This window comes from Hyla sarda, chromosome 5 (genome assembly GCF_029499605.1).
Source record: "Hyla sarda isolate aHylSar1 chromosome 5, aHylSar1.hap1, whole genome shotgun sequence".
Taxonomy (NCBI): domain Eukaryota; kingdom Metazoa; phylum Chordata; class Amphibia; order Anura; family Hylidae; genus Hyla; species Hyla sarda.
The window spans coordinates 162782756-162810115 of NC_079193.1; the positions used below are offsets into that span (position 1 = coordinate 162782756).

General features: G+C 43.4%; 1 protein-coding gene across 4 annotated transcripts in view; it reads left to right on the plus strand.

Annotated features, from left to right (window-relative positions):
* Positions 1-12245: 12245 nt before the first annotated feature.
* The window catches only part of TRAK1 (trafficking kinesin protein 1), a 138259-nt gene continuing 123144 nt past the window's right edge, over positions 12246-27360 (plus strand). For all 4 annotated transcript variants that reach the window (XM_056520611.1, XM_056520613.1, XM_056520614.1 and 1 more), the window contains exon 1: positions 12246-12512. The gene's annotated coding sequence lies outside the window, so the exon portion shown is untranslated. The remainder of the gene's footprint in view (positions 12513-27360) is intronic.

The following is a 27360-nucleotide window of genomic DNA, read 5'->3' on the forward strand; positions in this document are numbered from 1 at the left end:
TGATAGGACACCTCTGTGCTCTCTCCTGTCTGATAGGACTCCTCTGTGCTCTCTCCTGTCTGATGGCACTCCTCTGTGCTCTCATCTTGGCAAAAGATTAATATTTTGCCAAGATGTACAACATATAAAAAGTTTTTGCATGTGACATTTTAAAGGGAAGCTGCATTACTGGCTGTGCATTGTCAACCAATATACCCCACTTTTTTGTTATTTGCCACAAAAACAAAGATGTACAGTTGTGTATCATAAATGTTTATATTTGACTTTAGTGCTGCCTCACATCTGTAGGCTTCAAAATATTTTAAAGACAAAGGGCAAGTCCAGCAATTAAATACTTAATAAAAAAAAAAAAAATGGTCAGGAAGGAGATAAATTAAAAAAGAAGGCAGCCTTGCCTTTCTCCCTCCTGCGCCGCTGACTATTTAACGGAGCTCCACTCCCCGCTGTCTGGTGCTTCCAGGTTTGGGGACATGTCACACACCCACTCAGCCAATCAGCAGCTGAAGAGGGACATACTATGGCTGTTGATTGATGAGTTGGCACGTGATGTTGTATCACTAAACTCTGAAGCAAGCAGGAACCAGAGTTTTCAGAGCAAGGAAGGGGAGAGAGCATTCTTCCCAAAGACCCACACAGATCCGCAGGACTAGGGGTGTCCTGTTTAGTGCAGAGAGGAGAGAGTTTATCATTAGAACCAATTTTTGCACAGTGCAAAACACCTTCTGAGCAAATGTGTGGCACATGTCACTTCATAAATTTGCACAAAAATGACAGGATATTAGATGCAAAAAAAGAGTGAAAAGCTCACACGATCCTACACCACTGGAGTACATTTACGTACAAATTATTTTGGGGTAGTGATAAATTCAGTGCACAACCAGTGCATCCGCTTACTGGGCCCCCTAGTTCACGCCAATTGATAAATTCCCACCAGAGAGTGAGGAAGCTGTCAAATTGGTGCAGCTGAGCCCCCCATGAACGTTCAGGAGAGGTAGCCATTTAAACCCGTCAGAGACTGGTTTTGGAGCAAAAAGGCTCTCTACTGGTAAAAGGGGCGAGAACTTTAATAGAGTCCAAATATTAAATACTATTAAAAAAGATAATGAACAAAAAAGGTTTATTTTTAAAAGACTGTAAACTGTAAACTAGTTTATACAGCTAATCTACATACATTGCCTTAGGGAATCCTGAGTCACAATATTTCCATCTTATAGTACATTTCAGGTTTTATGGTCTCATTTAAAGAATTGAGACCCCCTGTCTAACTAGGTGGCCTCCTCCTCTGTCTTGATGCAGTGGCTGGCAGCCACCATTTGTTGACATGAGGGAAGGTCCTGGATGTAGAACCTGCAATACTCAGACATGTGGAATATTCTGTGGCTATGCACCTAATGTATGAGGTGGGACTTACCCTATAGGCTAGAATCAGATGGTCTAGTTTTCAGTATTCAGACTTTTGTGGCACTTTTCTTCTTTCAGACCTCCACAAAAACTGCATAATTAAGGACGCAGTGGGGGATGGGGGCTTGGGAAGTATTTTGTGACTTTTTTTGTTTAGGCCACAACATTTTTGTCTGAACGAGTCCTGATGGGTAGGAGGGTTACCTATTCAGAATCATCATCTTTTAGTCACAATGAACAGTTACAAAGATTATCTCTCACTTTAGAGGAGCTGTCTTATCCGGCATTGCACATATAACACATCCAGTTTTGCCGGCATGATACAAGCCTTTTTTCCCCTTGTGGTGGCGCTGCAGGGATATTGAAAACTTACTTGCTCTCTTCCTCAGAGATAACAGCTGACCTATGTGCAGGGGAGCAATTTTTTATTTACATGATCACAAGGGACCTTCTTAGAAATAGGGATTGTCCGAACATATGCATTGAGAGTTAGGATTTGGCGTTACACACACAGTCCCCGTCATGAAATGCATTTTGACAGAAACCAGTAATGATAATGTTTTCAGTCAAAATTCATGTTATGACGGGGTCTGTGTGTAAATCCAAATCCTAACTCTTAAGAATATATTCGATGGAATGCTGGAGAGCCCCCTCTATACACGATTGTGCAGCCCCCTCTCCAAACTGAGAAACGTCTAGTGTGAAGTGTTCTAGCCCCTTCTCTCTCCCTACCAGAACCATGCAGACTTTACACCGACCTTACACAAACTCATCAGGGGATCTGGTCGACACTTATTACTACTGCCTTTGTCACCTTACTGCTGCCCCCTACAGAGCACCCTTCCCATTGGTTACAATGAAGCTGGGGTAACTCCAGCTGCCATTTCTGAGCCAAAGTCAATTCTAGTTATAACTGTGCCTATATGAACCGTTACATTACTGGGGATTCCTAGTGTACCTGTATAAAAGAAGCCTTAGACAGATCTCATGTAGTGGCATCCATCACCCATAGGATCCCATTGTAAACAAAATAATTTTTTATCTCTTTGTTCTTCACAAACCAATGTTGCTTTGAATTGTCCTTTTCCGTGTATTTCCTAGGTTAAGCAAGTATTTGGTTAATTTTCCGGCTAGACCAGTTCTTGCTGAGAAACTTGTCTTCTGAAAAGCTCTTTGTTAATGTTCTGAATGAAGGCTTCAGTTTACTAGGTGCCTTTATAGTGGTGCACTGAATTGTATTAAATACGGGTAAGATGAATGTTTGTTGGATATGCTGAGAGGGTTTTTTATTTTACTAATGTTTTTAAGTCTTTTATCTAGTGTGTACTGTAAATGATCACTTATGATACGTGGTTAGTTTCATCATTTAGATATGGAAATAAAGAAAGCGAACTCCAGCTCGGCTCAGGTAAGTGCGACTTTATTCACATCAACGAGGCAACAGGTACAGGGAGGAAGTGACGCGTTTCGGCCAGGTGCTGGCCTTAGTTGTACGACTAAGGCCAGCACCTGGCCGAAACGCGTCACTTCCTCCCTGTACCTGTTGCCTCGTTGATGTGAATAAAGCCGCACTTACCTGAGCCGAGCTGGAGTTCGCTTTCTTTATTTCCATTGTTCTGGGTGAGGTCCACACCCTCTCCTTGCTTGGGATCCAGACCAGGGATAGAGCCGGAAAACTTCCTCTACTTTCACATCATTTAGATATGGCTGTAAAAGGGAAATGCTTGGTTCTTGGAGGGAACAATATACTACAATATTTGTACCAAAAAACCTTAGCAAGTGAACGGTGAAATAAAATTACAAGCCTAAACTTCAGTTTTATTTCAAATGTTCTAGATCATACAACATTGTTATACAAAACACACAACAAATTGCATATGGATATATGTATAGCCAGGGAATAGAGTAGGAGTTGTGAACTTGGGCTCGTGTACCTTGTTGATGCCTCTAAATGTTTCTTACCTACAGCAGGACTTCTTCAGCAGACTCCGCCAGAGGATTGAACATGTTGGCTCTTCTGTCTGAATTCAATACTGTGTTAGAATTTCTACTATGGAACCTTCTTAGTGTTAAAGGAGTATTCCAGGCAAAAACTTTATTTTATATATCAACTGGCTCCCGAAAGTTAAACAGATTTGTAAATTACTTCTATTAAAAATTCTTAATCCTTCCAATAGTTATTAGCTTCTGAAGTTTTCTGTCTAACTTCTCAATGATGATGTCACGTCCCGGGAGCTGTGCATGATGGGAAAATATCCCCGTAGGAGCTGGACAGCTCCCGGGACATGAGTCATCAGAAAGCAGTTAGACAGAAAACAGCAACTCAACTTCAGAAGCTAATAACTATTGGAAGGATTAAGATTTTTTAATAGAAGTAATTTTCAAATCGGTTTAACTTTCCGGAGCCAGTTGATATATAAAAAAAAGTTTTTGCCTGGAATACCCCTTTAACTAAGCAGCAGAATCTCATTAAGATCAATAGGAGTCTGCTGCACGTGGAATTTCCGTATTGTGAAATAGGCCTAATGGAGCATGTAACAGAGCCTTACTGCTCAAACAATTTTTTTTATTGTCGTATTTTAATAGTTATAAATTTAAAAAAATATATATGTTTTTGTCGATTATGGCTGCCTCTTGAGCTTTTTTGGTGGAACAAGTTTTTACTTTTTAATAGAAACATTTTGGAGTTCATATAACTTAATTAAATTATAATATTATTTTTGATGGAGGGAATAATGAGAATTATTATTTTTTTTTTTCCGTGCAGTAAAAATGAAAAAAACAAAAAAGAAAAAACTAATATGCATAAGATGGGAGTGTATTGCTAGAATTCTAGCTACAGGGACCCAGTCTTAAAAATGGCTGGACCAAGTACAAGGGGTACTCTGGTGGAAAACTTTTATGTATTTATTTATGTTAAATGAACTGGTGCCAGAAAGTTAAACAGATTTGTAAATTACTTCTATAAAAAAAAAATCTTCATCCTTCCAGTACTTTTTAGCAGTTGTATGTTACAGAGGAAATTCTTTTCTTTTTGAACTTCTGTTTTATCTTGTCCACACTGCTCTCTGCTGACACCTCTGTCCGTATCAGGAACTGTCCAGAGTAGCATAGGTTTGCTATGGGGATTTTCTCCTGCTCTGGACAGTTCCTGATATGGGCACCAGGTGTCAGCAGAGAGCACTGTGGACAAGACAAAAAAGAAATTTTACAAATCTGTTTAAAAGGATACTTTGGTGGCAAACTTTTTTGACTGATGTACAGTGCTCTATATGTCAGAACAGCCAATTTTTTAAAGAAAAAAAAAAATCAGAAGAAACTGAACATCAAATCTGTTCAGATCTGCTATTGTCTCTGTAATAACAGAAGTATCCTATACAGTGATCCCCCGACTTATGATGGCCCCGACATATGATCATTTCAACATATGATGGCCTCTCAGAGCCCATCGTATGTTGAAGGCAGCCTCGACATATGATGCTGCTGTGGGTCGGGGCCATCGTACAAACAGCTATCTGACAGCGCTGACAACTTCAGCAACTGACAGTTGTTTAATGTGCCCCGTGTGCCCCGTTCTGCCTCCTGTTACTCACATGCTGTCCTGCTAACTCATACAGGCTTCCACTGTGAGCTCTGTGTAAGCCCCGCCCCCCAGTGCAGCCATAGCCAATAGCCTGCAGCCTCTTGCTGCAGGCATCCAATGAGCTGCTGACTGCCCTCCCCTTCCTTTCCTATAGAGCTGTAGTCGGCAGGATCGTAATGGAGGACATTCTTTCCCCCCTGAAGGTATTTAAAGAACTGTACAGTACTGTATGCGATGTCACACATCACATACAATACATATACACACTATACACCCCATACATCAATGTTTCCCTATCAGTGTGCCTCCAGCTGTTGCAAAACTATAACTCCCAGCATGCCCAGACAGTCAATGGCTGTACATGCATGCTGGGAGTTGTAGTTATGCAACAGCTGGAGGCACCCTGGTTTGTTAAACACTCCCCATACACTCCACATACAATGGTCATCCCAGAACCAATTAGCAGTTTCCCATAGAGATATGTATTCAACATACAATGGTTCCGAGGCCCCAGAACCAATTACTATTTTTACATAGACATATGTACTCGACATATGATGGTTTCAACATATGATGGTTCTCCTGGAACCAATTAATATCATATGTTGAGGGACCACTGTATTAAAATTCTTCAAAAGTGTTCACATTGAACATGGAACCGAAAATGCAGAATGTGCCCAAGACTGGCAGACCTGGAAAAGGGAAGAAACAGGTTTCAGTCTTCAGTTTTTAACACCAATGTTATCTTTATTGGAATAGGTTTTCAGCAGTAATACCTCTCATTATTTTGGCCAGGGCTGATGAGCTGTTTGTCAACCATGGCACTAGGGTCTGAGAACCCTTCTAAATATTAAAGTCGTTATCCAGCAACCGTAAAACAAAGCCAATTTCTTATAAAAAAATAAAAAATAAAAAGAAACAGGTTGTGTGTGGTATTACAACTTGTCTCCATTAACTTTAATAAAACTGAGCTGCAATAACGCACCCAACCTGCAGACAAATGGGGGGTGTATGTTTGAAGAGATCAGCTTTTCTTGGGTGATATCGGTGGATGATTCGTGTTATTGTGAGGGGTCATCCATGCAGAGTACGCTAGTATACCCCATTCTTCTCACAGTGTGGTTACTTCAATATTTGTTTTTAGTAGAGTTCATGTTAAAAAGCTGAATTCTGCTTGTGGCTTGTTTGCTGGGAGCAATATATCTGAACTGAATGGCCTCACATCCTGCGCCAAATACAATGTGACCCATTACCCCTGGCTCCCTCCCAGCTCTGGTAGAACGGTTTCCCTCACATTTCTCCTCCTCATGACTGTAAACTAGCTGTTTGTTAGCTGTTTCTATCAATGGGAGTTGCGAGCCTACATGGTACAGGAATGCAGATGTAAGGGATCTGTTTAGGTCAGAGTTGCATGTTTTGGTAATCTGTAGCATGCATGTTTACACACACAAATATAGCAACATGTGAAAATATGTACGGTTCTCTGAATTGGTGGAGGTCTCAGCAGTTGTCCCAACCTGTAAATAGGGGATAACTACCGTATTTTTCGCTGTATAAGACGCACTTTTTCTTCCCCAAAACTGGGGGGAAAAAGTCAGTGCGTCTTACACGGCGAATACACCCCTATCGCGGCGGTCCCTGCGGCCATCAACGGCCGGGACCCGCGGCTAATACAGGACGTCACCAATTGCGGTGATGCCCTGTATTAACCCTTCAGACGCGGCGATCAAAGCTGACCACCACATCTGAAGGGAAAGTGACACTAACCTGGCTGTTCAGTCGGGCTGTTCGGGACTGCCGCGATTTCACCGCGGTGGTCCCGAACAGCCCGACTGAATTGCCGGGTTAGTGCTTACAGAACACCAGGAGGGACCTTACCTGCCTCCTCGGTGTCTTCTCCGTTCTGGGATCCCCTGTATGGCCGGCGCTTTCCTTCCTCTCGTCATCACGTCGTCGCGTACGTGCGTCGGCGTGCGTAACGACGTGATGACAGAGAGCGAGGATACCCGGCCGACAGCAGAGACGTCCCGGAGCGACGGGGACACGGCGACAGCGATGGAGCGACATCCAGGGCAGCGGTGACGGGTCCGGAGCGGCGGGGACACGTGAGTATTACCTCCTATGCAGTGGTCTTCAATCTGCAGACCTCCAGATGTTGCAAAACTACAACTCCCAGCATGCCCGGACAGCCAACGTCTGTCCGGGCATGCTGGGAGTTGTAGTTTTGCAAAATCTGGAGGTCCGCAGGTTGAAAACCCCTATTGGGTTCAAAATCTTAAATTCTTTAGATTTTGCACCTAAAAATAGGGTGCGTCTTATACGCCGGTGCGTCCTATAGGGCGAAAAATACGGTAATTCAGTTTTTTGTCTAAGTAAATGTCCTGCTGGAGTAAGGATGCCAAGGTGCAGCCACTGCGTGTAGCCACAAAATGCACAAGGTTGTTGCTAAAACTGTTGTAGTATTGGCAGAATTGTGCGGCCAATGGCCTCGGTGTTTTGGCAAGGTTTCATCATAGATACATAAAAATGACATGTACATGATCAGGATTAGGTACCGAGTAACATAAGTTTTTTTTGTTTGTTTTTTGTGTGTGGGATCTGACAGGTACTCCACCCCTAGACATCTTATCCCCTATCCAAAGCATAGGGGATAAGTTGTCAGATTGCTGGGGACCCCCGCTATCATTACTGCACAGAGCAAACTCGCTCTGTGCGTAATGACCGACGATACAGGGGCCGGAGCAGCGTGACATAACTGCTCCGCCCCTGACCCGCCCCCTTAATGAAAGTCTATGGGAGGGGCGTGATGGCCACCACGCCCCCTCCCATAGACTTGTATTGAGGGGGCGAGCTGTGACGTAACGATGCTCCGGCCCCTATATCGCCGGTCATTACGCACAGAGCGAGTTTGCTCTGTGCAGTAATCATAGCTGGGTACTGCAGCGGAGATCCCGGGGGTCCCCAGCAGCGGGACCCCAGCAATCTGACAACTTATGCCCTATCCTTTGGATAGGGGATAAGATGTTAGGGGAGGAGTACCCCTTTAAGGACTCATTTTGGCCTTGAGGATGCAGCCAATTTTAATTTTTGCATGTTTTTCTTTTTTTGCTCCTCAAGAGCCATAACCCCTTTGGATAGGGGATAAGATGTCTTGGGGCCGGAGTACTACTTTAAAGCCAACAAAGGTAATATTGCTTAAGTCTACCATAACAATATGTAATCATTAAAACAGCAGACCTCTTCTTAATCTAGATCTAGAACAAACTAAGAACCGACTAGAAACGGAGTTTGTTCTTGGTGACTTTTAGAGATGAGCGAACTTCCAGTAATTCGATTTGTCACAAACTTCTCGGCTCGGCAGTTGCTGACTTTAGCTTGCATAAATTCAGCTTTCAGGAGCTCCGGTGGGCTGTAATAGGTGGATACAGTCCTGAGCACCTGGAGCACCTGAAAGCCTACCGGAGCACCTGAAAGCTGAACTCATTTATGCAGGATAAGTCAGCAACTGCCAAGCCGAGAAGTTTGTGACGAATCGAATCACTGTAACTTCGCTCATCTCTAGTGACTTTGCTTGGCAATTGAAATAAATGGGGTTCACTGTTTCCGTTATCAGCACACGTAGGCATCCTGCGGTATGAACCTAGCCTTAAACAGTTTTTCCAATAACAATAGGAAAAGAACCAGATTTATAACAATTTTCTTAAAAAGAAAAGAAAAACAGTCTTTGTTTAACATAGCAAACAATCACATCTCAGCTTTCCATTTTTGGGGATATGTAAGAAGATAAAGCTGAGCTATGATTGGCTTCTTTTGGAGAACAAAAAGCCATTGGTTTGTATAGTTGAAACAAAGAGCATTCGCTGTATAATACATCCGTGTATCTGAGCAAACATTGCAGGCGAGTAACTGGCAGCCGCTGAAAATGCCACTTAAAGAAAAATGTCACAGCTGTTTTTAGACCTATCGTGTGTGTCTCTTTGCTGAGCGAGTTTGTACTGACTTGTCTGTAGCCTGGCTATTTGAAAATGTAGTATTCGCATAGGACTGCTTGGCGTCTTTTACATGCACCTGGCAAGTGCAGAAGAATTTTACTAGACGGCAGGATCTATATTATTGCCACGTGCAGTTTTTCTTTTATTATTGACCCTAGTTTATTAGTAGACATTACTGGAGATTATGGGGAGAAATTTATTAAGAGGCACATTACATTTGTTTTTTTTATTTTTTTACTTATTAATTACCGTATTTTTCGCCCTATAGGACGCACCGGCGTATAAGACGCACCCAATTTATAGGTGGAAAATCTAAAAAAATAAAGATTTTGAACCCAATAGTGGTCTCCAACCTGCGGACCTCCAGATGTTGCAAAACTACAACTCCCAGCATGCCAGGACAGCCGTTGGCTGTCCGGGCATGCTGGGAGTTGTAGTTTTGCAACATCTGGAGGTCCGCAGATTGAAGATCACTGCATAGGAGGTAATACTCACGTGTCCCCGCCGCTCCGGACCAGTCACCGCTGCCCTGGATGTCGCTCCATCGCTGTCGCCGTGTCCCCGTCGCTCTGGAACGTCTCTGCTGCCAGCCGGGTATCCTCGCTCTCCGTCGCCGCCATCACGTCGTTACGCACGCCGACGCACGTACGCAACGACGAGGAAGGAGAGTGCCGGCCATACAGGGGATCCCTGAACGGAGAAGACACCGAGGAGGCAGGTAAGGTCCCTCCCGGTGTCCTGTAAGCACTAACCCGGCTATTCAGTCGGGCTGTTCGGGACCGCCGCAGTGAAATCGTGGCGGTCCCGGACAGCCCGACTGAACAGCCGGGTTAGTGTCACTTTCCCTTCAGACGCGGCGGTCAGCTTTGATCGCCGCATCTGAAGGGTTAATACAGGGCATCACCGCAATCAGTGATGTCCTGTATTAGCCGGGACCGCCGCGATAGGGGTGTATTCGCCGTATAAGACGCACTGACTTTTCCCCCCCAGTTTTGGGGAAGAAAAAGTGCCTCTTATACGGTGAAAAATACGGTAAATTACAAATCCTTTTAACTTTCTGGAGCCAGTAGATTTGAAAAAAATATGTAAAAAAATGTTTTCCACCGGAGTACCCCTTTTAAGTAATAGGCATGTGACCTGAAAGCCCTACTTGAGAGCTCTTCTGCATATCTGGTGGACTTTAGGAAACCATTACTCCACTATTTTATTGGGGTCAGGACTTTTGTCATTGTGCGTGCACCAGAACCGATGTACATTTGAGGTGTCATTTTTGCGTAGAATGAGGCATGTGTAAAATTTAGCAAAATCTGTATAATATCACAGGGCTATACAAACAAATGTATTTTACAGGGAAATGCCTCATAAAGTGATGGTGTATTGTTAAAAATTGCTAGTGTTGAGGCTGTGATCGGTGGGGGCCTGACCTCTGGGACCCACACCAAGCCTAAGAAATAAAGGACTACAAGTACTGTGGACTGTTTTCCCCTGGCCACCTAGCTGTGCAGGAAACTGCATCCGGGTCAGTACAGTACTGTGAAAGGGCCACCGCAAAAAAATGAATAACTCTGAGCTATTGCCCCTTCATTTATAGGATCTGTAGGGATTCCAGGACCCCAAACAGCGATAAAGTGATGGTGTAATCTAGTGATATGTATGTGCATCAGTCCTTTACTCTACCTCTTCATGTGTCTGGTTATAAAGTCATGCTGTTTTATGCTAGATTCCTTATACACAGTGCTAGCTAGCCAAAGGCTGTCCGGGCATGCTGGGAGTTGTGGTTTTGCAACAGCTGGGGGCACCCTGCTTGGGAAACACTGGTCTATGTAGAGGACAGGAGCATCTTCAGGGTCCTGTACAGTACATGCAATGTCCTAAAAAAGTAAAATGGAGTCGCCCTTACCTGGTGTCCAAAGGAGCAGCTAACCCTGGTACAGGTAAAGTGTACAGAACATGTAATATCCCCCTGTACTGTAGGGGGCGCTACCAGACATCAGTCATTGCATACACTTCAGTAATACAGGTAAAGAGTACAGAACATGTAATACCTCCCTGTACTGTAGGGGGCGCTACCAGACATCAGTCATTGCATACACTTCAGTAATACAGGTAAAGAGTACAGAACATGTAATACCTCCCTGTACTGTAGGGGACGCTACCAGACATCAGTCATTGCATACACTTCAGTAATACAGGTAAAGAGTACAGAACATGTAATACCTCCCTGTACTGTAGGGGACGCTACCAGACATCAGTCATTGCATACACTTCAGTAATACAGGTAAAGAGTACAGAACATGTAATACCTCCCTGTACTGTAGGGGGCGCTACCAGACACCAGTCATTGCATACACTTCAGTAATACAGGTAAAGTGTACAGAACATGTAATATCCCCCTGTACTGTAGGGGGCGCTACCAGACATCAGTCAGTGCATACGCTTCAGTAATACAGGTGTTATACCAGTAAATTGCCCATTCTGATTGGTCGGTTCTTCCGGCCAATGACACGTTGTACAGATCTGGATTGTCCGTAGCATTGTATGTTGAGTCTGGTTTCAACTTTTTCAAAAAAGACCATTGTATCTTGAAACCATTGTATGTTGAGGCCATTGTAAGTTGAGGGATCACTGTAATTACTTTACTCCTTGAGCAAAAGGACTGACCATTATATTACCTACATGGCTATATCTGTGCATGGTTATGAAAATATATACAGTAAAAACAGGTTGATTCTCCTTTGTAGTGCGGAATACAGACGGCAGGACCATTCACTTATAGAAGTCTACAGTAGTCTACTGCACTTTTATGTTTCACAAAGAATAAAGTTCCTTCATGAAACGCGGACCGTATGTAGTCACTAGTAGCCGCGTAAGGTACACAGCAGTATACGTCACCACATTTATGAAGGTATTCATATATATACCTTTGATATATTGCTGACATGGGGCCTAATAGTATTGATAAGAAGGATGGAATGGCAGCATATAAAAATACCATGTTGTTATGCATAAAAGAATGTAATCTACTCATATGTTTTCTGCTGTATGTAACAAAGGCATTGGTTGCCCATAGCAACCAATCAGATCGCTTCTTTCATTTCTCAGAAGCTTTTCTCAAAAATGAAAGAAGAAATCTGGTTGCTATGGGCAACTCGGCAACTTTTCCTCTCAACAGGTTTTGATAAATCTCCCCCATTAACTGTAACACATCATTTATTAGAATTTTTTTTGCCCACAGCTATCTGACTGCCGGTGACATTAGTACAAGCACACTGTAAAAGCTTATGGACTACTAGACCACGGCCCCAACTCTGCTTCAACCGATGGCAGTTTGCACATTCCCGTGAAACCTGCCAAGCTGGACCCCACAGCTGTGCAACAACACTCCTCGGCCGTCATTGTGCCCATTCCACCAGAAAGCGACCATGCAATCCTAGCCTGTGCCACAGGCATTCATGAAGAGCACTATGTAAGCGACGCTGCGGGACCTGAAGATGTGCTGGGTCAGAGAGAATACAGAGATGCCGGCACCATTACAGGTGCGTATCGGCTCTGTGCCTATAGGATTTGCCCATGTCATGATAGTGTTTGGATGAAAATCTGCTATATAATGTAATCATTAAAACTATCCAGGTTAAGAATGTACGGTATATTAAGATAATAGCCGATAACTTATACCGGAATATCGATATGTTATCGGCCTTAAAGGCCACAGATTATCGGTATCGGCCCTAAAAATATCGATATCGGTCGATCCCTACTAGTAAGTCCATTTAGTCTGTTTCATGAATGTATACATTTTGTTTGTGAGGCACAAAAGTATAGTATAATATGCTTTTGAGGCTCACAAAGCAACGTGTACATTCATGGAAATATAAAATGCATTGCTAGTAGATTATTTATATTATAGTAAATTCATTGGTTGTACTTGTGGTATAATCTTTTGCCAGTATTCCAACTTATGCTAGCGACATGGCATTAAAATGTGATGTTGAGTTGGACCATACTTGATAAAGTGGAGTTGATGGCCTGGGCCTGTAGTTCTCAAATGTCTTAGCTGGTTTACTTAAAAAAATTTAAATTCAGGTGCTACCACAGTTAAAAGGGTACTCCGGTGGAAAACATTTTTGTTTTAAATCAACTGGTGCCAGAAAATAAACAGATTTGTAAATTACTTTTATTTAAAAATCTTAAAGGAGTAGTCCAGTGGTGAACAACTGACCCCCTATCCTAAGGATAGGGGATACATCCCTCAGTTATGTACCTAAGGAAAGGGGATAAGTTGCAGATAGTGGGGGTTCAGACCGCTGGGGCCCCCCGCAATCTCCTGTATGGGCCCGACAGCCCGCGCGAAGGGGGCGTGTCGACCACCGCACGAAGAGGCGGCCAACACGCCCCTCAATACAACTCTATGGCAGAGCCGGAGCACTGCCTTCGGCAATCTCTGGCTCTGCCATAGTGATGTATTGAGGAGGCGGGTCTGCCGCCGCTTCGTGCGGTGGTCAACACACGCTATCTGGCCGGAGAGCCTGGCCCCCGTACAGAGAGATCGCTGGGGGCCCCAGCGGTCGGACCCCCGCGATCTCAAACTTATTCCCTATCCTTAGGATAGGGGATACGTTTTTCACCACTGGACTACCCCTTTAATCCTTCAAGTACTTTTTAGGGGCTATATACTGAGGAAATGCTTTACTTTTTAGATTTCTCTGATGTCATGACCACAGTGCTCTCTGCTGACATCTCTGTCCTTTTTAGGAACTGTCCAAAGCAGGAGAAAATCCCCATAGCAAACATATGTTGCTCTGGACAGTTCCTAAAATGGTAAGCAGAGAGCACTGTGGTCATGACATCAGAGAAATCTAAAAAGTAAAGCATTTTCTCTGTAGTATATAGCCCCTAAAAAGTACTGGAAGGATTAAGATTTATTAATAGAAGTAATTTACAAATCTGTTTAACTTGCTGGTGCCAGTTGATTTAAAAAAAAAAGTTTTCCACGGGAGTACCACTTTAATCCTTCCAGTACTTATCAGCTGCTGTATAATACAGAGGAAGTTCTTTTTTCTTTTTCAAATTTTCAATTTTTCTGCTGACACCTCTGTCCATGTCGGGAACTGTCCAGAGCAAGGGAGGTTTGCTATAGGGAATTGTTCCTGCTCTGGAGAGTTCCTGACATGGACAGTGGTGTCAGCAGAGGGCACTGTGGTCAGACAGTAAAGAAATTCAAAAAGAAATTCCTCTGTATTATACAGCAGCTGATAAGTACTGGAAGGATTAAGATTTTTAAATAGAAGTAATTAACAAATCTGTTTAACTTTCTGCTACCAGTTGAAAAAAAAAAAGTTTTCCCCCGGAGTACTCCTTTTAAGACATATTCAAAGGATTATTTGTTAGTCTACTCCTTCGATATCAATGCTCTACCTGGACAGGACAAATATTTCAGTTATCTATTATATTATTTTACATACTGTTTTTCTTAGGCTAAGTTTCTCTCTCAGGGGGAGAGAACGGGCAGCGGCACCGATAGCCAGGGGGAGAGAACGGGCAGCGGCGCCGATAGCCAGCGGGAGAGAAGGGCCGGCAGCAGGGCTCTAGACCGCAGGGCAGGCAGGGGCAGAGAAGCCGGCAGCGCTGGCTGTCTCTGCACCTGCAAAGCCGCTGCAGTTCATTGATTTAAAGCGCCCGCTTTAAATCATTGAACTGCAGCGGCTTATCGGTGTATAACACGCACATAGACTTTAGGCTAAAAAATTTTGCCTAAAAAGTGCGCATTATACGCCGATAAATACGGTATCTCCATCACTTTTTTGGATCGCTAAAGTCCAAAAAAGAATGAAAACTGCCTGCAAAAATGCCAAAGTTAAAACCCACATATAGTTTTTCTTGGCGTTTTTTCACTCCCATAGACTTCTATGGGAGAAAAATGCTGCGGTTACCAACGATCTGAAAAACACCCCAAAAAAAGTGAAAAAAACCCAAAAGGATGAAAAAAAACCGCCAAAGTGAAAAGTGGAATAATAATTTTGCGATTTCTCATTGATTTACACCGAACATCTGGCCGCAGCGTTTTTTGGCCCAAAAAATGCCATGCGGCAGAATTGGCGTTTTTCTTGGAGTTTTCCCCCCAAAAAAACAAGTGGAATTCCAGCCTTATAGCTTTTTTTTTAATTATTTGTTCTATTAATACACTTGTCTCACAGTCTTACATCCTTGAAAGCTGGCATTCCCTTGATGAACCCATCTGAAGCGTGCAAACTTTGACCTTTGACAAACATGAAAAGTGTGAAATGTTCGGTAATAATTCTAGTCACTGGGCACTGGATGACGCTTGGGTAACAGCTGCCCTATTTGCTGACAGGGCATCACAATAATTTACAGTACTATTACACAAATATGTAACAGGTCATAGTACAAGACCATGTCCAAAGTCATATTTTCCTGAAGTTTTTTGTATGCTACCTAGAAAGTGATCTTCTGTCTTGGGGTGCTAGAGCCAAAAGTGATGGTTAGCGACAGGATCCACATTGTAGTAACATAGGGTTAAAAAACCTGGGGTACAGGACTTTTTGTGATTACTGTTAAACCGGGCCACTATATTAAGTGAAACATTTTCTTCCCTTGTTATCGTGATGCACTTTAAGAATTTCTTTAAAAGGTTAAGTCAGTTCTGTGCTCTGTTTTCTGTAATCTTATACCCTGTGAATGGTGCAGCAGCCACGCACTCCTGTTCCATTCATTTGGGGGACAAGGGTCCTCCGTTCTAGAAGTTAGTGGGTGTCCCAGTGGTCAGACCCCCAAAGATAAGATGCTTAATACCTATCCTGTATAAGTAACCCCATTACTAGACGTTAAAAGGATTGGAAAGCTAAGAATTCCGTATTCCTCTCACAATTGCTGACTGCCCTCTTGTGGTTACTTGTTGTTTTGCTGTTGAGAAAAAATTATTACAAGACATAATAACTGTGTTTCCCCACCAGGATTTTACTTAACCTCCTAATGACCGTTAATCCTTTTTTTAAGGACATTCGTGGTCATTGAATATTGGAGCAGCTGAGCCCACTTTGTGCGGCAGCTGCTGGCTGTAACGTTCAGCCAACACCTGCATTTAACTATTTGGATCTGACTTAAGTCTTTCATTTTAACCCTTTGTTTCATTTTAACCCTTTGCATGCCAGGATCAATACCAAGTAGCGGCCACAACGTCAATCAAACAAATTAATAGTAAATGACTATAATGAAAAGTGGTTTTGTTGGGGGCTCTAACACTGGCCGCAGCTGCTGCCTGAGTCCCTTAGTTGCAGTCGGCACTGGGACCCGCAAGTTTAGGCTGTGTTTACATGTTGCAGTAATGAAACTTCTTACCATCAACATTTTTTGCTGTGAATGGCTGAAATCGCGGTAAAACAAAATCTTACATTTACCACAATTCACTGCATAAGCATAAAACGTGCTCTGTATTTCTTCCATTCTGATGGTCCAAGGGGTAGGGCTCAAATATATTCAAATTGATGTCATTCCCTAAAAATCACTCCTTTTAATACCCAGTTGTCTCATCAATGGTTTTTTGAAAAAAGAAAATTTAATTAAAAAAAACAAAAAAAACCTAAGAATAAAAGAGCGTTCTGTGTGATTGGTAATATTGAACGCCCTTCCTATATAGATTAAGATACAATATAGGATTTAGGATGATTTTAAATATTCACAGATGTAGTGATTACCATATTTCAACTATATCTTGACAGGTAGCTACATTTGCACAGTGACATATTAACTGTCGACCAGTTTACACTGACATGTTGCCTATCATGACCAGCTATTTGCAGGTCGCTGTTTCACAATCCTGAACTTTAGTTCTCGTGTAGGTTGGTGTAAGAGAGAGCAGTGTGCAAGAGGAATCCTGAGCTTCCAGGTATGTCTGTCTTGTTCTTGGGTTGGTATATATAGTATAGAATTCAGGTGTACATGAGTTTTATTTTCCTGCGTGCTCTGCCAGCTATAGATGGCCTCGTTGTTCTACTTCTTGCCCTACATATGTTTTGTTTTTGTTTATTGCCCTTTTAAATATAAAAATAGACACTAATAAAAACATTTCCCGGCAGAAAACATCCGGTACCCTTTTTAGTGAAGATCTTATTTACGTATTGTGTTAGTTTATCCTATTTAGGTATTTTATACTTTCAGAATAAGAGGGCTTTGCAGTGAACTGTCCTCCCTCCCTACAGCAGTCACGGAGTAGAGTATGACAGCACGTGAACGGTGTGGCAGTGCGCGTGTCCTTATTTGCCTTCCTATCCTCTACTATGTACATTGCAGGAGACATTTTACTGCAGCTGAGGCTTTCTCTACTGTAAATTCAAGTAAAGAAAAAAGTATGTAGCCAGCTCACCGTTTCTAATGATTTAGTCCTGACACTCATAGGAATTGGTTCGGAAGCCCGGAGAAGAAGCCAAGCCGTTGTCCTGGTATATAGATAAACCATAGTAGAGAAGGTTCCAGCTCCCGAAAAAAATAGATTGTAAATTCTAAAAGTCCCAAATTTTGGACTTTTAGAATTTACAATCTATTTTTTTCGGGAGCTGGAACCTTCTCTTCTATGCTTTCTCTACTGTAGCCTTCATCTTGTCTTCAATCTCCGGGTGTCCTGTACATTGCACATACTGTGAGGGGGGAACCCTTACTGACTTATGCACTGATTATAGTGTTCACTTGCCCTGGTTTTCAGCTCAGTGACTGCTGTAGAAAAGGGGGATGGAGTCCATAAAGACTTATCACCTCACAAACTGTTCTAAACTACCGTATATACTTGCGTATAAGCCGACCCGAATATAAGCCGAGGCCCCTAATTTTACCCCCAAAAACCCAGGAAAAGTTATTGACTCGACTATAAGCCTAGGGTGGGAAATACATCATCCAGACCCCCCGTCAATGCCTTCATCAGTGGTCTTCAACCTGCGGACCTCCAGATGTTGCAAAACTACAACTCCCAGCATGCCCGGACAGCCATTGGCTTCGTCATCATCCAGCCCCCTCCTTTTGTTTTGTACTCACCTCCCCTCGGTGGGACATTAGGGTGAGCTGGTCCGGGCCATCTATGCTGCAGGGACCGTCCGGTGGGGAGGATTAGTGGTTGTGGGCTGTCCATTTTCACCGGGGGGGGGGGGGGCGGCCTCTTCTCCGCGCTTCGGGCCTGGACTAGTGACGTTGCCTTGACGACGCACAGGGACGTTGCGCGTGAACGTCCCTGTGCGTCGTTGTCAAGGCAATGTCAGGGCCAGGCCCAAGGCGTGGAGAAGAGGCCCCCCCAGTGAAAATGGAAAGCCTGCAATGACGATCCCTCTCCACCGGACGGTCCCTGCAGCATGGATGGCCTGGACCAGCTCAACCTAACTTCCCGCCGAGGGGAGGTGAGTACAAAACAAAAGGAGTGTGGGGGGCTTGATGATGACGAATGCCGCAGTGGTCTTTAACCTGTGGACCTCCAGAGGTTTCAAAACTACAACACCCAGCATGCTGGGAGTTGTAGTTTTGCAACATCTGGAGGTCCGCAGGTTGAAGACCACTGATGAAGGGATTGACAGGCGGAGAGTTCACTTGAGTATAAGCCGAGGGGGGGCGTTTTCAGCCTCTGCTTATACTTGAGTGTATACGGTAGTTTTAGGACAGTAAGTAAACATCCCATGTGAACATGTCAAAAGACAAGCATGTCCAGTGGTTCATTCGCAAATAGGACAGCATTTATAATAGTAAAAGAAACCACAGTAAAAAGAATATAATCATAGCATCCAAATGAATATAATCATAGCATCCAAATAGAACCAGTGGCATCACATTGAGAAGAATGATTGGGTGTCACTTTAAAAAGGTTAGTGCACGGTTAGGAGTGTCTAGCCACAGAGCCCAAATAGCCTCAAACTTCTCCATGGCACCTCTTTTCTGGTACACAAAGAGCCCAATAATCATGGTTTTAGTTATTCTGACCTTTTATTCCAGCAAGGAGAGGGGACACAGGGTTTTTCCGGTGGGAAACTATCAATTTACAAGCCTAACATAACAGCTGATGGACAGACTGCCGGTGATTCTCAGTCACATATAATGAGACAACTTTAAACACAAGACAACAGATGAAATATTAACCCTCAGAGTTAAACAGAGTTAATATGCACTACCACATTGGACCAGTACCTTTAGTACCTTGTAACATAAATCAAGTTTGCCCGGGGCTCAGCACAACTCACATAAGTATCTCCTGCTCTGTATTCCATCTTAAATAAAAGGGAGGATATTCTATAAACTCTATGCACCAGATATAATTGTGATAACCTATAAGAGTGAAGGGGTTTAACCCCTACAGGACCCATGACGTAACGGTACGTCCCGACACCCTGGGTCTTAAGGACCAGGGACGTACATTTACGTCATGGGCAGTTCTAGTCCCCGCCGTGCGGGGATCGGAGCGGGATGCCTGCTGAAATCATTCAGCAGGCATCCCGTGCAAATGCCCAGGGGGGTCATTAGACCCCCCCCCCATGTCGGCGATCGCGGCAAATCGCAAGTGAATTCACACTTGCGATTTGCGCGATTCCGGGTCATTACGGGTCTATAGTGACCCGGTGACCCAGAATAGAAGGGGGATCGCGGGTGTCTAAGACACCCAGGATCCCCCTGAAGCGATAGGAGTGAGGTGGCACGGGTGCCACCCCTGCTATTGGTGGTCTAGACGCGACCACCAATAGCAGATCGAGGGCGGGGGGGGGGTTTACTTTCGTTTTCCCCGTCCTGCCCTCCCACAATATGCGGGGCAGGACGGGGACTGGCGCCAAAGATCCACTTACCGATCCGGGCGGGCGACGGAGGCTGCAGGTGACTGAGATCGGCGGGCGGCGATGACGTGCGGCTGGATCCGACGGAAGCCGGTGAGTTGCCTAGCAACATCTGGAGGGTACAGTTTGAGACCATTATACAGTGGTCTCTAACTGTAGCCCTCCAGATGTTGCAAAACTACAACTCCCAGCATGCCCAGACAGCTGTTTGGGCATGCTGGAATATGTAGTTTTGGAACAGCTGGAGGGCTACAGTTTGAGACCACTATATAGTGGTCCCTAAACTGTAGCCCTCCAGATCTTGCAAAACTACAACTCCTAGCATGCTCAAACAACTGTTTGCTGTCAGGGCATGCTGGGAATTGTAGTTTTGCAACAGCTGGAGGACCACAGTTTGGAGATCACTTTGCAGTGTTCTCTAAAACTGTAGCCCTCCAGCTGTTGCAAAACTGCAAATCCCAGCATGTCCAAACAGCAATCAGCTGCTGCTGGGAGTTGTAGTTGCGTACATCCAGCTATTGCATAACTACATCTCCCAGCATGCCCTTCGTCGATCAGTACATGCTGGGAGTTGTAGTTTTGCAACAGCTGGAGGCACACGGGTTAGAAAATACTGAGTTAGGTTACAGAACCTAATTGAAGGTTTTCCAACCAGTGTGCCTCTAGCTGTTGCAAAAGTACAACTCCCAGCATGCACGGTCTGTCAGTACATGCTGGGAGTTGTAGTTTTGAAACAGCTGGAGGTTTGCCCCCCCCCCCCCCCCCCCATGTGAACGTACAGGGTACATTCACACGGGCAGGCTTACAGTAAGTTTCCTGCTTCAAGTTTGGGCTGCGGCAAATTTTTCGCCGCAGCTCAAACTTCTAGTGAGAAACTCACCGTAACCTTCCAGTGCGAATGTACCCTAAAACACTACACTACACTAACACCTAATAAAGAGTAAAACACTACATAAACAACCCCTTACACTGTCCCCCCCAATAAAAATGAAAAACGTATTGTATGGCAGTGTTTCCAAAACGGAGCCTCCAGCTGTTGCAAAACAACAACTCCCAGCATTTCCGGACAGCCACTGACTGTCCAGGCATGCTGGGAATTTAGCAACAGCTGGAGGCACCCTGTCTGGGAATCACTGGCGTAGAATACCCTTATGTCCACCCCTATGCAATCGCTAATTTAGTCCTCAAATGCGCATGGCGCTCTCTCACTTCGGAGCCCTGTCGTATTTCAAGGAAACTGTTTAGGGCCACATATGGGGTATCTCCATACTCTGGAGAAATTGCACTACAAATTTTGGGGGGCATTTTCTCCTTTTACCCCTTATGAAAAGGAAAAGTTGGGGCTACACCAGCTTGTTAGTGTAAAAAATAAAAAAAATTACACTAAATGCTGGTGTTGCCCTTTACTTTTTATTTTCACAAGCGTTAAAAGGAAAAAAAGACCCCCAAAATTTGTAACCCAATTTCTCCTGAGTACAGAAATACCCCATATGTGGGCGTAAAATGCTCTGCGGGCGCACAACAAGGCTCAGGAGTGAGAGCGCACCATGTACATTTGAAGTCTAAATTGGTGATTTGCACAGGGGTGGCTGATTTTACAGCGGTTCTGACAAACGCAAAAAAAAAATACCCACATGTGACCCCATTTTGGAAACTACACCCCTCACATAATGTAATAAGGGGTACAGTGAGCATTTACGCCCCACAGGTGTCTGACAGATTTTTGGAACAGTGGTCCGTGAAAATGAAAATTTTTATTTTTCATTTGCACAGCCCACTGTTCCAAAGATCTGTCAAACGCCAGTGGGGTGTAAATACTCACTGCACCCCTTATTAAATTCTGTGAGGGGTGTAGTTTCCAAAATAGGGTCACATGTGGGGGGTTCCACGGTTCTGGCACCACGGGGGGCTTTGTAAACGCACATTGCCCCTGACTGCCATTCCAAAAAATTTTTTCCCAAAAGCTCAATGGCGCTCCTTCTCTTCTGAGCATTGTAGTGCGCCAGCAGAGCACTTGACGGCCACACATGGGGTATTTCCATACTCGGAAGAGATGGGGTTACAAATTTTGGGTGGTCTTTTCTGCTATTAACCCTTGCAAAAATATGAAATTTGGGGGGAAACACACATTTTAGTGAAAAATTTTTTCTTTTTTTTTTACATATGCAAAAGTCGTGAAACCCCGGTGAGGTATTTAGGCTCGCTTTATTCCTTGTTACGTTCCTCAAGGGGTCTAGTTTCCAAAATGGTATGGCATGTGTTTTTTTTTTTTGCTGTTCAGGCACCATAGGGGCTTCCTAAATGAAACATGCCCCCCAAAAACCATTTCAGAAAAACGTACTCTCCAAAATCCCCTTGTCGCTCCTTCGCTTCTGAGCCCTCTGCTGCGCCCGCCGAACACTTTACATAGACATATGAGGTATGTGCTTACTCAAGAGAAATTGGGCTACAAATATAAGTATACATTATCTCCGTTTACCCCTTGTAAAAATTAAAAAAATTGGGTTTACAAGAACATGCGAGTGTAAAAAATGAAGATTGTGAATTTTCTCCTTCACTTTGCTGCTATTCCTGTGAAACACCTAAAGGGTTAAAACGCTGACTGAATGTCATTTTGAATACTTTGGGGGGTGCAGTTTTTATAATGGTGTCATTTGTGGGGTATTTCTAAAATGAAGACCCTTCAAACCCACTTCAAACCTGAACTAGTCCCTGAAAAATAGTGAGTTTGAAAATTTTGTGAAAAATTGGAAAACTGCTGCTGAACTTTGAAGCCCTCTGGTGTCTTCCAAAAGTAAAAACTTGTCAATTTTATGATGCAAACATAAAGTAGACATATTGTATATGTGAATAACATTTTTTTTTATTTGGAATATCCATTTTCCTTACAAGCAGAGAGCTTCAAAATTAGAAAAGTGCAAAATTTTCAAATTTTTCATCAAATTTTGTGATTTTTCACCAAGAAAGGATGCAAGTTACCATAAAATTTTACCACTATGTTAAAGTAGAATATGTCACGAAAAAACTATCTCGGAATCAGAATGATAACTAAAAGCATTCCAGAGTTATTAATGTTTAAAGTGACAGTGGTCAGATGTGCAAAAAACGCTCTGGTCCTAAGGTGTAAAATGGCCTGGTCCTTAAGGGGTTAAAAAGTACCTGTCAGATCCAACAAAAACTTTTTTTAAATATATCAATCAATACCTAATCCTGACCATGTACATCTAATTTTTATGTGTCTAGCGCCTTTATTTTTTTAATTAAAGTTTTAGTTTAGCTCACTAGTCTGAATTCCTCTCACTGTGCAGGTCTTTCTTTCTCACTGTTTGATAAATCTGGGCCAAGGACTGGATCACATATGCAAGTATTTTGGCATCCTGTTCCCAAACTTGGAGGTGTCAGAGTTGAGCAGCAAGGTAATAAAGCCGTGGCTTGGTTACCTCTGTCCAATTGCATGTTAAAGGGTATCTAGCCTATCCAGGGGACTTGTTTTCTTCCAGATGAAATGACAGAAGATACCATATGGAGATGAAACCAGGCAAGAATGTTATAACAGATAAACAGGACCTGCGCCATGAAAATCATTTAATCAGGGTCACATGGCCTATTACTCTCAAAGGAAGTTTGCGCTAGACAGCAGTTTTGTCATGCATTCTAGTAAGCAAAGGTGTCACATTAGATTGTGGACAGTCTATTGGGCAGAACATCCACAGCCACCATATACTGCGTTCTGTTTAATGTGGTCACCAAATCCAATCACATTTTAGGACAAAAGAGTAACCTCACTAGCCATTGTAGTAGGGTTGGGCGGTATACCGGTCCATACCGAATACTAGGGATCGACCGATTATCGGTTTGGCCGATATTATCGGCCGATATTCACAATTTTGGGCATTATCGGTAATTACCCTGTAATAATTAAGTTGCGGGCTGCCGGCGCTTTAAATGAATGACTTGCGGGCCGCCGGCGCTTTATATGAATGACTTAGGCCCGCAGCGTTTTAAATGAATGACTTGCGGGCCGCCGGCAAGCTTTCACCTCTCAGTGCAAGCGTCAAAAGCCTGGCTTTTAACGCTTGCAGGGGGAGGTGACAGCTTCCGGCTCGCAACTTAAAGAAAAACTGTCAGATATTTTCTCCGGCACTATCCTGGTGGATAGTGCGGGAGACGCTGATTAATACGAGCCCTACCTTACCCGGATCCGCCCGGCCGATCGCCTGCAATTGTAGTTTTAATCTATGTGTATATCTTGCTGTAAGTGGCACGGGCTGGGCTTCTGCAGGTTAACTGGCACTGACGTCAGCACCGCTTATGAATATTCATCCCCCCTCCCTCCAGCTCTCCCTCTCTTCGCCGCTCCTAACTGGAGGGAGGGGGGATCAATATTCATAAGTGGCGCTGATGTGCCAGTTAACCTGCAGAAGCCCCGCCCATGCCAGTTACAGCAAGATATACACATAGAATAAAACTTCAATTGCAGGCGAAAGGCCGGGCGGATCCGGGTAAGGTAGGGCACCTTTTAATCAGCGTTTCCCGCACTATCCACCAGGATAGTGCCGGAGAAAATATCTGACAGTTTTCCTATAATCGTTTCCAGCGCCGCGGTCCGCATCTCATTCATTTAAAGCGCCGGCGGCCCACAAGTCATTCATTTTAAAGCGCCGCGGCCTGGAGGAGAGGGGGGGGGGAGGGGGGTTTAGAGAAATATAGCAGCACCTGGGGGTCATATTTGATTAGTTCCTCGGGTAGGGGGGGGGGAGAATACCGTTAAATACCATGGAACCGCCTTAACTTGCAAAAATACCGTGATATGCATTTTTGGTCATACAGCCCAGCCCTACATTGTAGGAAGGATAACCATGGCAACAAAAGGAAAATAAGGGTAAAGCAAAGCTACCCCCTCCCCCACTAAGGCTATGTTCAGATGTCAGAAATTCATCTAGTCCGCTCATTCTATTCTGCAAAACTTGCAGCAGAATTTGAGCAAAATTTCAGTGGAATTTGTGTGCTCAAAACACAGAATTCTGCCAAAATTCAAAGCTCCATTGAGTTCAATGGGATTCTGTTTGCAATTTTTTCAAAATTGAAATAAAGCAGAATTTACTTGGTGGAATTTCTGCAGTGGAAATTCTGTGTGAATGGGACAGCAGAATCCTCATTCATTTTAATGTGCAGTGAATTTTGTAGAATTTCCAAGCTGAATTATCTGGCGGAATTCCACATGGAAAATCTGCCATGTGAATGTAACCTAGCAAAGCCTTTACATAAAAGGAGAAAAGCAGCAGGTTTCTCTATACAAACAAATGCATGACGTAAGAAATAAGCCTCCTTTGGGAAGTGTGGACCAATGCAGAGTTAACTAGAACACAGAAACCTTGTGACCATTGTTGGTGAAATCTGGGGTTTCCTTGGCCCTTTTTAGCAGCATATCTTGGTCCTTTATGGTTTAGAATTTTCATGAGGACCGTGCAAGAAAGTCTGTCATCTGAGGACTGAGAATTATGTGCAGACTCAGATCTGCTGTCATAGGCAAGGTCAGATCCATCATCTCTCTGAGTTTATCCACAAAGTCCCTCTTGCGGCTTGCAGATTGTAAGCCATTGGCCAAGGTAGACAATGGGTTATCCTACTGGTCCTAGTGTAATTGGATAACTATCCATGGGTTCAGGAAGCTTTGCAGTAAAACATGCTGTGTATTACACATTGACCACTAGGTGGCACATGAAACCCTTGTTACCAGTCCTTGACAGTGAAAGACAGTGCTGCAGCCTGCGCTTCCAGGTACTTTTTTTATAAAGAGAAAAGTGTTTTTTGTTTTCTGGTTCTTGTGTTTAGTTTCACTTAGAACCATATAATGTGTCTGAAGATAAGAACCATTTGTCCCATTTAGTCTGCCCGATATTCTGAATACTATGAATAGTTTCTGGCCCTATTTTATATGAATGATAGCCTTATGCCTATTCCATGCATACTTAAACTCCTTCACCTTATTTGCAGTGACCACTAGAGATGAGAGAACTTGCAGTAAATTCAATTCGTCACGAACTTCTCAGCTCGGCGGTTGCTGACTTTTCCTGCATAAATTAGTAAAGCTTTCCGGTGCTCCCGTGGGCTGGAAAAGGTAGATACAGTCTTAGGAGACTCTTTCTTAGGACTGTATCCACCTTTTCCAGCCCACCGGAGCACCGGAAAGCTGAACTAATTTATGCAGGAAAAGTCAGCAACTGCCGAGCCGAGAAGTTCGTGACGAATCGAATTTACTGTAAGTTCGCTCATCTCTAGTGACCACTTCTGCAGAAAGGCTATTCCATGCATCTACTACTAACTCAATAAAGTAATACTTCCCAATATATATGCAGAAACCTTTGCCCCTCTAATTTTAAAACTTTGTTCTCTTGTGGTAGTTTTAAATATACTTTCCTTCTTTTACTGTGTTGATTCCTTTTATATATTTCAAAGTTTATACACCTCTGTTTTTGCTGCATTTTTTAAAATGAAATTGCAGGATAGGGGCATTTTATTTATTTATTTATTTTTTACTGTACTGCAGTTTCACAAATTGCAATAAAAATTTATTTACAGCAATTTTGGAAAATCACCACAAAAACATGTTGAAAATTCAGTAAAAAGGCTACAAAATGCTGTAAAAATGAAACATGTGAACATGCCTGAAGGCTTAAAATCTTCAAAAACCACCTCAGTTGTAATTAAAAGGTCAAATCATCTTCACCTTGTGGCATAATTTCCTTAAGAAACACAAGAAAATGCATCAAAACTGCACATAATATGAACTGAAACCAACCCACTTATGAATCTTTGCTGCTGGAGTCTATCCTGGTAAAAAGATCCCCAGGCTCTGAAAATGTAGGCAGCATTAGGGTATGTCCAGTCGATGGACTTTCCGTGCGGAATTCCGCATTAGAATTGATTTCAATAGTATTCTGCTGCGCTGTGCATGCGGCAGAATATCCGCAGCAAATGTTTCTGCTTCAGAAATCCAGATTCCGTAGTCCATAGAAAGAATAGACATGTATATTCTTCCTGCAGCATCCGCATAGAAATGCATTGCTGTCTATGAGACACTGCATTTCTGAGTGGTCCTAGCGCCAGCATGTTCTGTGGGCACTCTGCTGTCAGGGGAATGTCCGCACGCAAATTTTCCAAGCGTACTTTAGCCCCTCTGAACATAGCCTCTTTGTGATTCTGTGTGAAAAGATCCTACATCAACCTAAACAGGTAAGCACAAGGCATACACAAGAACCTCTACACTATTCTGTGATAAAAGCCAATGCTGCACTATATAAGCTTAATAAATAAATAAAAACCCTGCTGTGCTTCTTTACTGATGGTGGTAAATAAGGAACTACTGTCAAATACACCCGAGACTTGTAGCATTTCTCCTTATTACATGTGAGGTTGCCTAAAAGTTAGTAAGTCATATTTGTAAAGGGATCATGACTGTGACCATTTCCTGAATGAAGCTGTATTGGTTCGTGAATATACTGGAATATACAGACATATTGTTACTAGCCCTTTTATCATTCTTTATTAACTTTTTTAAATTACAATG